Source organism: Artemia sp. Qi Xiang Cuo, chromosome 1, assembly GCF_049724085.1.
Source record: "Artemia sp. Qi Xiang Cuo chromosome 1, ASM4972408v1, whole genome shotgun sequence".
NCBI lineage: Eukaryota > Metazoa > Arthropoda > Branchiopoda > Anostraca > Artemiidae > Artemia > Artemia sp. Qi Xiang Cuo.
Window position 1 is genome coordinate 48,360,713 of NC_142794.1, and position 19,031 is coordinate 48,379,743.

Below are 19,031 nucleotides of genomic sequence, written 5' to 3' on the forward strand. Positions count from 1 at the left end.
TGGAGGTTAGAAACTAGTTACTGAAGATTACGAATATGACTTTTGGAAAAGAAGAAGTACCTAATGATTTTCGTGTCTCGCCTGGGAGGAACTTCTTCATCAAGAGTGCATAATATAGGATAAAATCACTAGACAACTCACTTCCAGCATCACGTACTATGTTTAATTTAGTGTATATACTTGGGCTACATTATATAAAGTCAATTGTTGTTGTCTCTCCTGTCTGAGGGTTTAGCCTTGTTGGCAAGCCACTCGGTGTCACTAAACAAATTGAATTGTTTATTAAACAATTCTCTAGGCTGGTACCAGAATTATTAATAAATCTGCATTTGCACCAAGATCTGCTGTGTGCATTCATATCACCAACTAATATGAAATCTTCTCCAACTGGAAATTTACTGATAGTCTTCTACTCTTTGTCGCAGCGGTTCATTATTTCCATTCGGATTATAAACACATATTACGTTTGCTTTCCTGTTGTTTTCCAGAACAATCTGGGCTCAAGTTATATCCATTTCTTTATCTGTAGGTTGATGATGCGTCGACTCCAAATCCTTGTGATATATATGGTTTTTAATTCCAATCATTACGCCTCCTTTTTTTCCATTTATTCTGTCATTCCTCAAAATGCTAAAACCTTTGAACGAACTCACATTATTAGGTTTAAGCCATGTTTCTTGAATACAGAAAACATCAATGTCTTTTTGGTAACAGTATTGTAGCAACAGATTTCTTTTTTCTCTTATAATTGAATATGCATTCCAAGATAACATTTTCAGCTGCATTAGGGGTTTGATCTATTTTCAAAACCATTATTAACTTGGCAAACCATTGATATGTCACTGCGATTAAGTTTTCCCAGTTTCAGCTCAACTACTAAATCGCACAACTTGTCTATCTTTTTACTCAGTTGTAAGTCTTGAATGTTTAACATGCCAGGGGTTGTCAACATCCCAATAACTAATTTATTTGCTGTCCGTTGTTGCAATTCTGCTATAGTTTTACTTATTATTCTTTTTTTTGGGTTCAAGTTTGATTGTACTGCTTGAGCATAGTTTTTATATGCAATCTTTGCTCTCTTAAAATCCATACCATAATTTTCAGCAACCTCTAACACTTGTTGATTTTCTCTTCTTATTTGGCAAATTGAAGACGTTAATGAGTGATTTTCTTTTCAGTTTGCACACACACTTGTATTTATTGGTCCTTTCATCTGTGCTTTCCATTTTAAGTGGACACTCTCGGCTTTGGTGGTTCTTTGCACATCTTAGGCAAACCTCTTTTGATTTACAGTATTTTTGTAAGTGTCCATACTTTCGACACTTATAGCACTGCATTACCTTCCTATGGTAGGGAAAAATGTCCCTGTTTCTTCCACAGCACCAAATGCTACCTGGGATAATGTTGGCTTCAAAAACTACCATGACTGATAGGCTGTCCTCTAGCTTTTTGAGGTCTCTGTTATACCTTTGTAGTCTAATAACATCTTTCACTGCAACAACAGACTGGATATTTCATTGTATCTAATCTTTTGATAAGTACAATGAGATACCTTTCATCACTCCTCTCGCTAATTTTTCTTTCCTTATAACTGTAACTTCAATGTTCAGCACCTTCTCCATCTCCAAAGCAGTCTTAAGTGCACTTTCTTCCTTAAGATGCAGGAAAATGATGTTACCATCTCTATTAATCTCAAAGTTAAACCTACTTTTTATCTTCTCCTTGAAAAGCATTGTGAGTTCATATTCGTTGGTGAATTTGGCACCTTGCTCAACAGCCTTGATAATGACGCTACCACAAATCATTTCAGTTTCTGGAATCTCTAATTGAGGAAGATTGACACTTGGTTGATTTCTGCTTTTTGTTACTTTGCCACTGGTTGTCTGAATATCACTTTTTCTATCGAAAAACTGCCGTTTTGGACCTTCTCTTTCCATTTATATGCTGTCATTACTAACTGGAGATGCCACCCTTCTTTTCACTTTTTTTTTCTTTTTTCCTTTTCTTCAAAATATAATCCCTCGGCTTCTCTTGGGTTTATCATAGTCATTTCATCAGTTTCAAAATTTATTTCAGGTAGGGATTGAACATTCCCTTCCAACTCGCACTCTTCAACTTCTAAACCGCTATATCTGTTGCTCACCTTGCATGCATACTGTGATGTGTTACATCTTTCATTTGAATCTAAAGTAGGGCTGTTATTGAACACTTGCTGTCCGTATATATGGGGCATTACTTGTCTCACTGCAAGTCCATTGTTCATGCCATTTACAGCACACACGTATTGAGATGAATTCGATGAGCTTGGTATAGATCTATTGCTGTATACTTGTTGTCCATAAATACTGGGTAAATACATAGGGTTTGGCACATTCCACTGCATTTGCATTAACTGAGGTCCTGGAGCCCCATTCATAGGCATCTGCATAGGGCTATGAACCATTGAGTAATGTCCAACACTAATAGGTGCTGCTGGGCCCCTACCTGAGGGGCCAGCCTGATTGTCCATATTGGCACTATTCTTCAACTATGCTTTATATAGTCCAATCTCTTCCACTATGATTAAACTGTATTTCACTCAATATCAGAAAGAAAAGTATCTAATAAAATTTATCTTGTCACATGCCGAAAATTTGAATTTTTTCCATGCCAGACAAATACATTGAAGTGATTAGTGCCATGTACGAGAATAACACTCTACGGTTAAGGTAGGAATTGAGGTTAGCAGCTGGTTTCATATCAAATCAGGAGTTAAGCAGGTATATGTTCTATCCCCCTTTATATGGATCATTTTGATGGATTTTGTCTTAAGAAGCACAGGAAAGGCAATGGGAGCCCACGGAATCAAATGAGAAGGGAAAACTCCCCTAGACTTAGAATACGATGATGATTTAAACGTCCTAGATGAAAGTGTGAGCAAAATGAATGAACTTTTAGAGGTTGCAATAGAGGAGAAGTGAGTATAGCTGTGCTGGCCTCAGGTGGTGTGGTGCTGCGGTGAGTTGTTAGTAGTAGCAGTAGCATATTTCTGCTTTTGAATGGACAGTGCTATTCAAGCAGGCAAGGTAGTAGGCATCAGTTTTAAATAAAGCTACACTAAAATGTAAAATTGCGGAAGGTATGTGGTGGTTCCATGCATCGCCAAAATATTTGCTTATGATAAAAAAAAGAGAAAAAAATCGAAAGGTCTAAAAAGGAGAATTTTCGGTAGTTTTGCCACATTGAACTGTGAACATAATAAACAAAGCTAATAAAGTCAAATTTGATACCGCTTTTCGTCGTAAAATAGGAGGTTAAAGTAGTAGTAAATAAAGTAAGATCTTTTACGTCGTAAAAGTAAAATAGTAGGTATATAAATAAAAAGGCTCTTTTTAATTTCTAGAAAAAGGATTGTAGATCACAATTCCAGTTTTTTGTTGAAATCCCGGTTTTCGGTATAAATTTTCTTTCTTCTTGAAGAAGTTGACAGCCTTTGAAAAAACATAGTGTCTTACCTCAAATTACCCAACTTGTCTGACACGTGTATAGGCTATCATTATTGACCACCTATTTTTTCGGTGATTTTTGGTGAAATGTGGGTGATTTTTTTCGGTTGTGGTGGCAACTGTGGTTCTTGATTAGACTGAATGTGAATTATACTTTCTGGGATTTATCGGATCCAATTACTAAACTAAATAACTTTATTATGGGAAATAAACAAGGAGGAAATTGTTCTATTGACATATTTCTTTTGACACTGTTTTGTTCAAAGTTGTTTAACGAATATATATATATATATAATTTATTTATATACGTTTTTTTAATTTATTTATATACATTTGTTTCCAATTCACACAAGGCAATAAAAATATAGCATGGAAACGATAAAATCTGCTTTATATTCATTCTTTTCGAAATTATTTGGAAGTTAAGGTAAACTTTTGAGAGTTAGCTTGCAAAGAAATAAATATCGATTTGCCATTTACGCTTTTCCAAATATAATAATCACTACCGTCGCAATGGATCTTACGCCTGGACTGGATACCGCCCAAGCCGGAACACTAATTTAATAGACAGCCTATGAACGTATCCAGGGTGGGGGGCATTTGAGCCCCCCGCCCCCGAAATGTTTTTCAGTCTCGTAAAAACGTAAAAAAATGCATAAAAGCAAATTTTTGATGCATTTTATTTTTTTTTCATACTTTCTTATGTAAGTCTTTCCGTGGACTTCCACTTCTAGGGATTTCTCTCTATTTTAGGGGAAAACCTCTTCTTCTTGGGACACTCGCATTGTATCTAGGGATTCGAGGAAATCTAGGGTAAAGTAAAGGTTAAATTTTTCGAACGAAGGCGGAAAAATTCTCATAGATTGCATATGCTCAGCTTTTTTCAAAAATCTTATGTTGCAGCACTGGCTTATGTTGCGAAAATCAGCACAAAATTAAAAAAAAAGCTAAAATGTGGATGCTTAATCAACCATCATCATTCATTTGGTGTTTACTTACTTCGGTGACCTAGCGTTTAGTTTATTTTTAAGCAATGCCTTTGATTGGTGTAAACTGCCAACATAAGCGAATATTCGTTATGCTATGCAGCAATTGTAGATTAGGAGCATCTGACCTTTGAGCTTAGGGACAATCATTTTTTGAAAGGTAATGAAAAAAGTATTTCGAGTAAAGTAAAAGTATATAAAAATGAAAAAAAGTAGAGTAATTACACAAAAGCTCACAAAGCAACAGCCTACTTGTGAAAAATAAGATAGTTAATCTTAGAATTTAGTTTTATATAATGAAGTGTTGGACGGACAATATTGAATAATATCGATATTTTTGGATTTGATTATCAAATACTGATATATTTAACGCCTTAAAACTCTGTAATTATGACAAATAAAGCATTTTCAAATAGTTTGTTCGAAGTAAAAGATCGAAACTAAGATAAAGAAAATGAAATAAGAATTTCTAGTGCTTGGGGGTATTAAGAAAGGCTGCAAGCGTTGAACGTTACTGAGTACTATTGGTATTTTAATTTAATTTTCAAACTGATATATTTGACTGTATTATTAACTTTGAAAAATTAAAGGTATTTCAAAACTACTAGATCAATGCAACCACTGCTGAATTTTTTTTTTTTAAACACAAAAAAACGCATCGGTTCTGGGGGGAAATCCAAAATTAAACATTTCTTATTGTAGTGGCTTCAGATAACGGCTCATGGGTACTCAGACATGCTAAATTTCATGACTTATTTTCACCAAGATTGTCCCCTTTTTAAGTTGTTTTCCTTCTTTTTCTATAATCATGCGTATTTTTTTATGTACTAATAACTTGGGATGTTTAACTTCAAAGCCGAAAAAATACATATTTCGAACCACCATAAAAAGCTAATTCTTTGATTTGATTTGGTCAATATTTTGGTTGTTATGCTTTCGTTATTGATAAGGATCGGTACGACTTACCATTCATTACATGAAGAATAAAAAAATTTATTCCAACCAAATCATGTAGAAAAAATATTTGTTGCAAAATGGAAAGGGACTATTCAGTCACAAATATTGCCCATATTGAGGGTCAAAATCTATTGCTGTTATGTTCAGTTTGCTGTTATGCTTCCATGGTTGTTCCCTGTGCTGTTGTCTTCCCTTTTTTCCCTCATAATTAGGGGGGCGTGGCCCCACTACCCCCCCTCCCGCGAGTGCCCGTGTGGCTGTTAATGACTTTTAAACAAGTATTTCAAATATATGCACCTAAAGCTTTAAAAATACCAAGCGCCAGGGACTCCTAATGCCTCATTCAAGGCAGTATCCAGGATTATTGTTCAGGGGTGGGATTTTTTTTTTGGGGGGGGGGGGTTACAAAAAACTTAAAATAACGGATGTTTATATGCATTTTTTTACGATTTTCAAAGTTGGAAAGTTTTTGTGGGAAAGGGTTTTTAAAATACCCCCCTGGGTACGACCTTGGCCTCATTTATTTCTTTTCTAAACCACACTTAAAAAAAAAATACCATACCTGTGTTCCTGAACACGAGATCAGACCAAAAAAAAAACAACAAAAGAAAAAACATCTTGAAACCAGGTAATAATCATAGGTTTAATTTCCCACCCAATTCTTCCAGCATTTAGCCATTCAGAATACATGCTACCATTGATTGAATCACTTACACCCCCACTTCTTTTTGATACCAAGCCAATTAAACGACACGACTTAATAAAGAAAACACGGGTTTTATCCCCATCTAGGAAAATGGTTCGAGATTGTCTGATGTCCTCTTCTGCTCAACAAAATCCTTAAGATGTGATCTCAGTATTTTTTTTTGCGATCTTCCTAGCTAGATTTCTGATGAATTTGAACTTCAATCAGCAAATGGCTAGTATTCATATGTCGTATTAGAAATATGTTTGATACCAAAATTAATTTGGTAATGTGACTACCTGAAGTTTTATAATTGTTGTCGCCCCAAAAAAATTCCACAGTTTGCTACTCTAGATCTGAGATCGTTGGTTGCCCCGAACCGATCAGTACAAGTTATTTTGTTTTTGCTATTTACATCATTATATGAAAGATAAGGAGTCCCATGGCTGTTTTGTTGGGGTAGCGGCGATTCACTCCTCTCTACCCTTAGCAGAGGCCATTGTCAAGGGTTTCGGTCGTCTGCCTTTCAAACTTCTCCCTATAAGAAGGAATCCTTATGTTTGTTGGTTTGGGACGCTGAGCAATTTGTCTCTTTGCTGGGAGAAGATGTGTTACCGCCAGAAGGTAACCACACGCCATTAAGTCCTGCACGGTGTGAATTAGAAAGCCCTTCCTCCACCTTTGCCTATATTTATGACACCCGGACAAGAGTGCGCCAGTTTCAATTATGGACCCTCAGAGACGGAGTTCCTCCCTTGGTCCGCTCCTCTTTCCACACGGAGGTATCCCACATATCTGCACTGCGCTCCCCTATCTGCTACCTGGTGATGCACTGAGTAGCCTGGGGGAAGTCCGCACTGAAAACTTCATTGGTTTTATCATTTAATATTGCTCAAACTACCATGCAAGTAATTTATTTATCTTTAAGTCTATGATTATGCTCAATTCTCTGATTTTATTACTTCGATTAAATTTTGATATTCATGTGTATGAATTAAAAAGGAAAAAAGGAAAGTAAGTGCAGAAGGTAATTATAAATTTCGGATTAATAATGAGGAACTCAAAGTACGGTATGTAAAAGGATAAAATGTTTGGGGTTTGTTTTATCGGACAATGAAAGTTTTAAAGAGTCGCGTTAATGAACTAATAAAAAATCTTATATAAAAACTTATCTTATATAAAGAACTTATATAAAATTTTTACCGCTGATAGAATATGGAGCAGAGGTTTGGGGTCGAGAAGTGGCTCAGTGGTTTGGGATGGAGAAGTGGTACAGTATTTGGAGTCCTTCGAGTTCCAGTATTGTAAGAGAGTGTTCGGACTACTTCAGATGACTCACTGGCAAATTGTGAAGGACGATGTGGGAATGTTTGCTTTAAAGCTACGTAGGTCTATTTTCATCCAATAAAAATTTTGAGATAGCTATTTTGTTAAAAATAGTTCAAAGGTCAGATAACAAAATCTCAGGTGTTGATTCAACCCCCGGGAACCGGGGGCAGGCGTTCTAAGTTATGACCTGGGTGCATATATGGTTCTTATAGAAGGAATGCTTGCATAATCTTCATAGAGGGCCCATTTGATTGGAAATTGAAAGTTCTAATTCACTTTTAACAGTCAAAAGAGATCGGAGGGCAACTAGCACCCCCCACCCATACACTTTTCCCGAAACACATCTGCTGCAAATTTTGAGGTAGTCATTTTTTTTAATAGTTCAAAAATTAGATAACAAAAACTCCGGTGTCGACACAACCCCCCGGGGCCCGGGGAGCAGGCGTTGTAAGTTATGTCCTGGAGGCTTATATGGTTCTTTTGAAAGAGAAGATCGAAATAAGTTCAAAGAGGACTCAATTAAATTGAAGGATCTAGATCGCTTTTTAAGATTTAAAACAGGTCTGAGGGTAACTAGCCCCCCTCCACACCCTTTTTTCCCCAAACCCGTCTGACGATAACTCTGAGATAGCCATTTTCTTAAAAATAGCTCAAAGTTCAGATATGAAAAACTCCTGTGTCGACGCAACCGCCCAGGGCCCGGGGGTAGGCGTTGTAAGTTACTCTCTGGAGGCATATTTGGTTCTTATGGAAGGGATGCTCGTGTAAACTTCGGAAAGGTCTAATTTGATTTGAAATTTAAACCTCTAGTTCAGTTTTTAAGAGTCAAAAGATATAAGGGGATAAATAGCCCCCCTCCTCCTCGCCCTGTTCCCCCAAATGTATCTGCTAGATATTTTGAGATAGCCATTTTGTTAAAAATAATTCAAAAGTCAGATAAGAAAAACTCCTGTGTCGACGCAACCGCCCAGGGCCCGGGGGTAGGCGTTGTAAGTTACTCTCTGGAGGCATATATGGTTCTTATGTAAGGGATGCTCGTATAAACTTCGGAGAGGTCTCATTTGATTGTAAATTGAAACTTCTCGGTCATTTTTCAAGAGTCAAAAGAGATCGGAGGGCAAATAGCCCCCCCCCCCTCACGCCCCTTTTCCCCAAATGTATCTGATAAATATTTTGAGATAACCATTTTGTTAAAAATAGTTCAAAGGTCAGATAACAACAATTCCGGTGTCGACACAACTCACCAGGGCCCTGGAGCAGGCGTAGTAAATTATGCCCTTGGGGCATATTTGGTTCTTATGGAAGGAATGCTCGTATAAACTTTAGAGAGGGTTAATTTGGTTAGAAGTAGAAAGTTCTAGTTCACTTTTTACGAGTCAAAAGAAACCCGATGGCAACTAGCCCCCTCCTACGCCCTTTTTTCCCCAAACCCATCCGAAAAAAATTTTGAGATAGCCATTTTGTTAAAAACTGTTCAAAGATCATATAACGAAAACTCCGGGGTCGACAAAACCCCCCAGGGCTGGGGCGTTGTAAGCTATATCCTGGGGGAATATATGCTTCCTATGGAAGGGATGCTCGTATAAACTTTAGAGAGGGGTCATTTGAATGGAAATTGAAAGTTCTGGTTCACTTTTTAAGAGTCAAAGAGGTAGGAGGGCAACTAGCCCCCCCACGCCCTTATTTCCCCAAACCCATCCGATACAAATTTTGCGATAGTCATTTTTTTAAATTGTTCAAAGGTCAGATAACAAAAACTCAGGTGTCGACACAACCCTTCAGGGCCCGGGGGCAGGCGTTGTAAGTTATGTCCATGGGGCATATATGGTATTATGAAAGGGATGCTCGTATAAACTTCATTTGATCGGACACTGAAAGTTCTAGTTCACTTTTTCATAAGCAGCGCAAAAGCGCTTCCTAAGTAAAGAACGCTGTTGGCACAATGCATTATTTAATTATTTATTGTTCTTTTTTTGGTTTGTTTTAGGCCAGGGCACTTTATATCGAAGGAGTTATCGTAGAAACTTCGAAAAGGGATCATTCGATTGGAAATTGGAAGGGCTTGTGCACTTTTTAATAGCCGAAAGTGATTGGATAACAACTAACACCCTATCCACGCCCACCATTTCCCCAAACACATCTAATGAAAATATGGAGATAACCATTTGGTTCAAAGTTGTTGAAAGATCTGGAAATTATGTCTCTGAGGAGGACACTCCCCCCACAGATCTCAGGGCAGGGGTTGTAAGTTATGCCCTGTGGGCATATAAGGTTTTTACAGAAAGCGTTGTCGCAGAAACTTCAAAAAAGGTTCATTCAATTGGAAATTCAAAGGGCTAGTGCCCTTTTTAATAGTTGAAAGTGATTGGAGGGCAACTAACGCCCCTCTCACGCCCACTTTTTCCCAAAACACATCCAATCAAAATTTTGGGATAGACATTTTGTTCAACGTAGTTGAAAGTTCTGAAAATGAAGTCTTTGAGGATGGCAACCCCTCCCCCCATAGCCCTCAGGGCAAGAGTTGTAAGTTGTGCCCTGGCTGCATATACGTTTTTTAAAGAAAGAGATGTCCTAGAAACTTTAGAAAGAGCTAACTTAATATGACGTTAAAAGGGCTAGTTTCGCTATTAATTTTCGGATGTGATTAAAGGGCTAGTGAACCCCCTCTCACGCCCACCATTTTTCTCAACACATCCTATCAAAATTTTTAGTTATTCACTTTGTTTAGAGCCGTTGATATTTTTGGAAACTAGGCCTATTATGATAATAAGCCTCTCAGAACCCTCAGAACACAGGTTTAAAGTTATGCCCTGGGGATATATTAGGGTTTATAGAAAGCGTTGTCATAGAAACTCTAAAAAGTGCTCGTTCGATTGGAAATTGCAAGGACCAGTGCCCTTTTTAATAGTCGAAAGTGAATTGAGAGCAACTAACCCCCCTCTCACGTCCACCATTTCCCCAAACACATTCAATTAAAATTTTGAGATAGCCATTTTGTTCCACGTAGTTGAAAGTTCTAGAAATTATGTTTTTGAGGATGACAAACCCCCCACATTTCTCAAGACAAGTGTTGTAAGGTATGCCCTGGGGGCATACAGATGTTTTTTTTTTTTTAATAGAAAAGGTAGTTGTAGAAACTTCAAAAAGGGCTCATTCGATTGGGAATTGAAAGGGCTAGTGCCCTTTTATTAGTAGAAAGTGATTGGAGGTCAACTAACCCCATCTCACGCCCACCATTTTCCCAAACATATCGAATCAAAATTTTGAGATAGCCATTTTTCTCAACTTAATTGAAAGTTCTGGAAATTATGTCTTTATGGATGACCCCCCCCCCGCAGCCCTCAGAGCAAGGGTTGTGATTTATGACCTGGGGGAATATAAGGTTTTTTTTATAGAAAGGGTTGTCGTAGAAACTTCAAAAAGGGCTCATTTGATTGGGAATTCAAAGGGCTAGTGCCCTTATTAATAGTTAAAATCGACTGGAGGGCGAATACCCCCCCCCCCCACGCCCATCATTTCCCCAAACACTTCCAATCAAAATTTTGAGATAGCCAATTTGTTCAGTATATCAGAAACATCTGGAAATTATGTTTTTGAGTATACGAAATCTCCCCAGCCCTCAGGGCAAGGGTTGTAAGTTGTGCCCTGGGGGCATATAAGGTTTTTATAGTAAGCATGGTTGTATAAACTTTGGAGGGGGCTCATTGGATTGGTAATCAGACTCTTTAGTGTTCTTTTTAAGAGTCAAAGTGATCGGAGGGCAGCTACCCCCCCCCCCCCCCCCACACACACACGTCGTATTGTCCCGAAATGTATCTAATATAAATTTTGGGATAGCCTTTCTATTCAAACTAGTCTAAATATCATACAAAAAGGCTTTTGGGATTTAAACAAACCCCAGGGAGTAGGGGCAAGGGTTGTAAGTTATGCACAGGGGGTATTTAAGGTTTTTTATGGAAGTGATGATTGTCAAACTTTATAGGAGGCTCAGTCTTTTTCACTGCAACAGATTATGTCAATATAAAACGAACAGAAATTAATTAAAAAAACTTTTTCCACAAAATAAGTTTTTCCAAAGAAAGTAAAGAACACCATTAAACCAAAAATGAATAAAAATAGAATCAAATAATTCACGAAGCACACAACTACCACAAATCAGTATCAATGAATAAATAAAACCCAAAACAAACAGAAATTAAAATAAATAACTAAGTCAAGCTCAAAGCGAGCAGAAATTAATATGAGTAGGATTCTAAAACCCTATGCTTTCTAAAAGCCAGAATGTAATTTGTACTTTTCTGAAAAAAATTCTTTTAAATGTTTTCTTTTTAACTTCAAAAAATAAAAAAATAATAAACATTTTAAGAATAAATATCAGCATATGTATATTAAACTGACAATGCACATTTATTTTTCAGTAAATTCATTTGATTTTTTCCTTGAGTAAAGTACAAATTATATTCTGGCTTTTAGAAAGCACATGGTTTTAGAACCCTATTCATATTAATTTCTGCTCGTCTTGAGTTTGACTCTGATGTTTATTTTAATTTCTGTTTGTTTTGGGTTTTTAAAACTTGAAACTTTTTGCAATAAAAAAACGAATAAAAATTAATTAAAAAAGCTTTCCGAAAGTTTTTTTTCCCCAAATCTTTCCAAAAAAATTTGAGTTATGTAGTTCTAACGAAGAGTGTTTACACTATAAACAAGAGTATGCGTACTGCCCATATTCTGAACAGTAAAATTGTCATTCTATCGCATGAACAGCTAATTCTCTTAATTAGATTTACCGTTCTTTTTCTTAAGTGGGTACAAAATTACGCAAAATTAGTTTATTGTTTTTATTATAACGCCTGGGAAAACAGAATTCAAAGAGGAGCGAGACATAGATTAAAGATTGGTTTTTAGACAGTGGTCGTTTTCTAAGAGTAGGGGTTGTGCACTTCTACAGAAAGGTGTCAGTAAACAAGAGTATGGTTACTGCCCGTTTCTCTAACGGCAAAAGTATAAGGCCAACTGCGGATTTGGCGCTTTACTAAAAGCAGGTATATTACAAATATTTTCGTTTGTTCTTATCAGAACATTGAAAATAAAATGAAAACTGCAGTGAAACCAGACCAGGATTTACCAAGAGGCCCACTAGGCCCTGCGGCTTTCACTATTCCTGAAGTTTTCGGTATTCCCGAATTTCCTCGGAAATCTTGCAAAAACAAAGCGGCAAAAACGCTTGAGCCTTAAATCTAATTGAATATGAAACTTAAATTGAATATGCAAATACAGCTTGAAACGAACAAAAATCTCTACAAAGAAGAGTTTGGGTTTTGCCTCCTTCTTTCACTGTAAAAGTCTGAAACCTACTGTGTCATTGGTGCTTTACTGAAAACGAATTATGTTACGAATATTTTTTTTCGTATTTATTGCGACCTTTAAAATAAACATAAAAATTACAGTAAAATGGAATTTTCAACTGATGAGCTTTTAGCAATTAATATCATTATATATCAAATATTTTGTTTAATTTTATTAGTTTTTTTCCAAGACTGTTTAAGACAAATATAAGTAGGGACCTATCAGGAGGTCCCACGAGTCACCCCTGCTGCCATCTACAATTTAGTTTAACGTTGACAGGACATAATTTATGGTTTTTGTCACTGAGAATGAAAAAAACAGGATTTTTAATCACTTGAAAAACATTCTCACTTTGATGGATGCTTCATGGATGGTTATGAGTGTTGGTCAATTTATATATGTTTTTATGGTTTTTCTCACTGAGAATGAAAAAACAGGAATTTTCTCACTTTGATGGTTGTTTCATGGATGGTTATGAGTGTTGGTCAAGTAATGTATGATTTTATGGATTTTATCACTGAGAATGAAAGAGCATGAATATTCTCACTCTTATGGATGTTAGATGGATGGTTATGAGATTTGTTAAATTAATGTATATTTTTATGGTTTTTCTCACTGAGAATGAAAAAAAAGTAATTTTCTCACTCTGATGGATGTTACATGGATGTTTATGCGATTTGTTAAATTAATGTATATTTTTATGGTTTTTATCACTGAGAATGAAAAAACAGAATTTTCTCACTTTGATGGATGTTTAATGGATGGTTATGAGAGTTGGTAAATTAATGTATGTTTTTATGGTTTTTCCCACTGAGAATGAAAAAACTGGATTTTTCTCACTATGATGGATGTTACATGGATGGTTATGAGTGTTGTTAAATTAATGTATGTTTTTATGGTTTTTCTCACTGAGAATGAAAAAACAGGATTTTTCTCACTCTGATGGATTTTTCATGGATGGTTATGAGTGTTGTTCAATTTATGTATGTTTTTATGGTTTTTCTCACTGATAATGAAAAAACAGGATTTTTCTCACTTTGATGGATGTTTCATGGATGGTTATGAGTGTTGGTCAATTTATGTATTTTTTTATGGTTTTTCTCACTGAGAATGAAAAAACAGAATTTTTCTCACTTTGATGGATGTTTCTTGGAAAACACACTCACACACACAAAAACTTACACACACACACAAAACTTTACACACACACAGACACAGACACATGACAAATGACACATGACACATGACACAAGACACATGACACAGACACAGACACACACACACAAAAACTTACACACACACAAAAACTTACACACACACAAAAACTTACACACAAACAGAAAAACTTACAAACAAAAACAAACTTACACACACACAAAAACTTACACACACACAAAAACTTACATACACACACAAATATAGAAACTCACAAAAATTTACACACAAAAAAAAAATTACACACACAAAAAAACTAACACCCACACAAAAAACCTTACACACACACAAAAAAACTTACACACACACACATAAAAATTACACACATACACACAAAAACTTACACACACACAAAAACTTACACACACACACAAAAACTTACACACACACAAAAACTTACACACACACACAAAAAAATACACACACAAAAAAACATACACACACACAAAACCTTACACACACACAAAAACTTAAACACACACACAAAAACTCACACACACACAAAAACTTAAACACACACAAAAACTTACACACACACACACAAAAAATTACACACACACACACACAAAAACTTACACACACAAAAAAACTTACACACACACAAAAACTTACACACACACAAAAACTTACACACACACAAAAACTTAGAAACGCACAAAAAAACTTAAACGCGCACAAACATACTGACACACACAAACAAAAAATAACACAAACACACAAAATTACACACACAAAAAAAAACTTACACACACACAAACATAAACACACACAAAAACTTACACACACACACACAAAAAACTAACACACACACACACAAAAACTTACACACACACACAAAAACTAAAACACACAAAAAAACTTACACACACACAAAACTTACACACACACACAAAAACTTACACACACACACACAAAACTTACACACACACACAAAACTCACACACACACAAAAAGAAGTATACACACACACAAAAACTTACACACACACAAAAACTTACACACCCAAAAACTAATACACACACACAAAAAAATACAAGAAAACCAACACATAAAAAAAAAAAAACAAACTTAAACACACACAAAATCACTTAAACACACACACAAAAACGAACACACACGCACAAAAAATTACACACACACACACACAAACTTACACACACAAAAAAAATTACACAAACACAAAAACTAACACAAACACAAAAACTTACACACACACAAAAAAACAAACACACACACACACACAAAAACTTACACACACACATACAAAAAAACTTACACACACAAAAAACTTACACACACACATACAAAAAAACTTACACACACAAAAAACTTACACACACACAAAAACTTACACACACACACAAAAACTTACACACACAAGCACACAAAAACTTACACACAAACAAAAACTTACACACACACAAAAACTTACACACACAAAAAAAACTTACACACACAAAAACTTACACACAAAAAATTACACACACACAAAAACTTACACACACAAAAAAAAACTTACACACACTTAAAAACTTAAACACACACACACAAAAACTTACACACACACAAAAACTTACACACACAAACAAAATAACACACACACACAAAAAAACTTAGACACACAAAAAAACATAAACACAAAAAAAAACTAAAAAAAAAAAAAAAAATATCACAAAAAAACAAAAAAATACACAAAAAAAAAAAATAAAACAAAAAAAAAAAATAACACACAAAAAAAAACTTAAAAAAAAACAAAAACTTAAAAACCAAAAAAATCAAAAAAACACACAAAATCTTACACACACACAAAAACTTACACACACACAAAAACTTACACACACACACAAAAACTTACACACAAACACAAAAACTTACACACACACAAAAACTTACACACACACACAATAACTTACACACACAAAAAAAACTTACACACACAAGAAAACTTACACACACAAAAACTTACACACACACAAAAACTTACACAAACATAAAAAGTTACACACACACAAAAACTTAAACACACACAAAAACTTACACACACACACACACAAACACACTTAAACACACAAACAAAAACTTACACACACACACAAAAAAACTTACACACACAGACAAATTTACACACACACACAAAAACTTACACACAAACTCACAAAATCTTACACACACACAAAAACTTACACACACACAAAAACTTACACACACACAAAAACTTACACACACACACACACACAAAAAATTACATACACGCAAAAAAAAACACACACACACACAAAACTTACACACACACACAAAAACTTACACACACACACACACACACAAAAACTTACACACACACACAAAAACTTACACACACACACACACAAAAACTAACACACACACACAAAAACTAACACACACACAAAAACAAACACACACACAAAAACTCACACACACACAAACAAAAACTTACACACACACAAAAACTTAAACACACACAACAAACTTACACACACACACACACACACACACACACACAAAAAAACTTACACACACACAAAAACTTACACACACACACACAAAAACTTACACACACACACAAAAACTAACACACACAAACAAACTTACACAAACACACAAACTTACACAAAAACAAAAACTAACACACACATAAAAACTTACACACACAAAAAAACTAACACACACACAAAAACTTACACACATAAAAACTTACACACACACAAAAAAACTTACACACACACACACAAAAACTTACACACACACAAAAACTAACACACACACAAAAAAACTTACACACAAACACAAAAACTAACACACACACACAAACTTACAAGCACAAAAAAACTTAAACAAAAAAAAAACCTTACACACACACACAAACTAACACATACACAAACAAAAAAATACACACACACAAAAAAACTTACACACACACAAAAACTTAAACACACACCAAAACTTAAACACACACAAAAACTTACACACACACAGAAATTTATACACACACACACACACACAAAAAATTACACACACACAAAAAATTACACACACACAAAAACTTACACACACACACACAAAACTTACACACACACAAAAACTTACAAATACACAAAAACTTACACACACACAAAAACTTACACACACACACACACACACAAATATACACACACACAAAAACTTACACACACAAAAAAACTTGCACACACACAAAAACTTACACACACAAAATCTTACACACACACACAAAAACTTACACACACAAAAAAAACTTACACAAACACAAAAAATTACACACACACAAAAAATTACACACACACAAACAAAATTACACACACACAAAAAAACTTACACACACACAAAAACTTACACACACACAAAAACTTACAAACAAACAAAAACTTACACACACAGAAAAACTTACACACACACAAAAAAACATACACACACACACACACAAAAACTTACACACACACAACACACACACACGCAAAAACTTACACACACACAAAAACTTACACACACAAAAAAAAATTACACACACACAAGAACTTACACACACACAAAAACTTACACACACACAAAAAAACTTACACACACACACACAAAAACTTACACACACACACACACAAACATACACACACAAAAACTTACACACACAAAAACTTACACACACACAAAAACTTACACACACACAAAAAAACTTACACACACACACACAAAAACTTACACACTCACAAAAACTAACACACACACAAAAACTTACACAAACACAAAAAATTACACACACACAAAAACTTACACACACACAAAAACTTACAAACACACAAAAAACTAAAAAACATAAAAAAACTTACACACAAAAAAAAAAAAACACACACACACAAAACTTACAAACACACACAAAAACTTACACACACACAAAAACTTACACACATACAAAAACTTACACACAAAAACTTACACACACACACACAAAAACTTACACACACACAAAAACTTACGCACACACACAAAAACTTACACACACACACACAAAAACTTACACACACATCATTTCAGAGCAAGTTCTTTTCTTAATGACCCTCCTAAACCCATTTTACAAGTTGAAGCATCCATCTTTTTCACCCACAACTTTACTTTACAACTTTTTGGATACCTCAACACCAAGCAATACTTTTCAAAAGGCATTTCAGAGCAAGTTCTTTTCTTAATGTCCCTCCTAAACCCATTTTACAACTTGAAGTACCCATCCCTTTCACCCACAACTTTACAGCTTTTTGGATATGTCGTCTAAAGTTGATTCTGATGTTTCTAAAGCTCTACGTCTTAGCGCTTTAGAAATATTTAAAAAAGCTTCTAATGAAAAATTTTGGAAATTTTACACACAAAAACTTACACACACACAAAAACTTACACACACACACAAAAACTTACACACACAAAAACTTAGACACGTGTAAGTTTTTGTGTGTGTGTGTAAGTTTTTGTGTGTGTGTATGTTTTTGTGTGTGTGTCTAAGTTTTTGTGTGTGTGTATGTTTTTGTGTGTGTGTATGTTTTTGTGTTTGTAAGTTTTTGTGTGTGTGTGTATTTTTTTGTGTGTGTGTGTAATTTTTTGTGTTTGTGTGTAAGTTTTGTGTTTTTGTTTATTTTTTTTTTTGTGTGTGTAAATTTGTGTGTGTGTGTAAGTTTTTTTGTGTGTGTAAGTTTTTTTGTGTGTGTTTAAGTTTTTTTAAGTGTTTGTGTGTAAGTTTTTGTGAGTTTGTGTGTGTGTAAGTTTTTGTGTGTGTGTAAGTTTTTTTGTGTGTTCTACTGTTTTTGTGTGTGTAAGTTTGTTTGTGTTTGTAAGTTTTTGTGTGTGAGTAAGTTTTTGTGTGTGTGTGTAAGTTTTTTCTTGTGTGTATATTTTTGTTTGTGTGTAAGTTTTTGTGTGTGTGTGTAAGTAACCTAACCTAATCTAGCCTGACCTAGCCTAACCTTCCCAACTTTTACTGTATTTTTTCATGATTTTCAGTGGGGCGTGTGC

General features: G+C 35.1%; 1 protein-coding gene across 2 annotated transcripts in view; it reads left to right on the forward strand.

Annotated features, from left to right (window-relative positions):
• Window positions 1-19,031, forward strand: part of Mic26-27 (MICOS complex subunit 26/27) — a 44,696-nt gene that overhangs the window by 11,631 nt on the left and 14,034 nt on the right. The gene's annotated exons all lie outside the window — the stretch shown is intronic.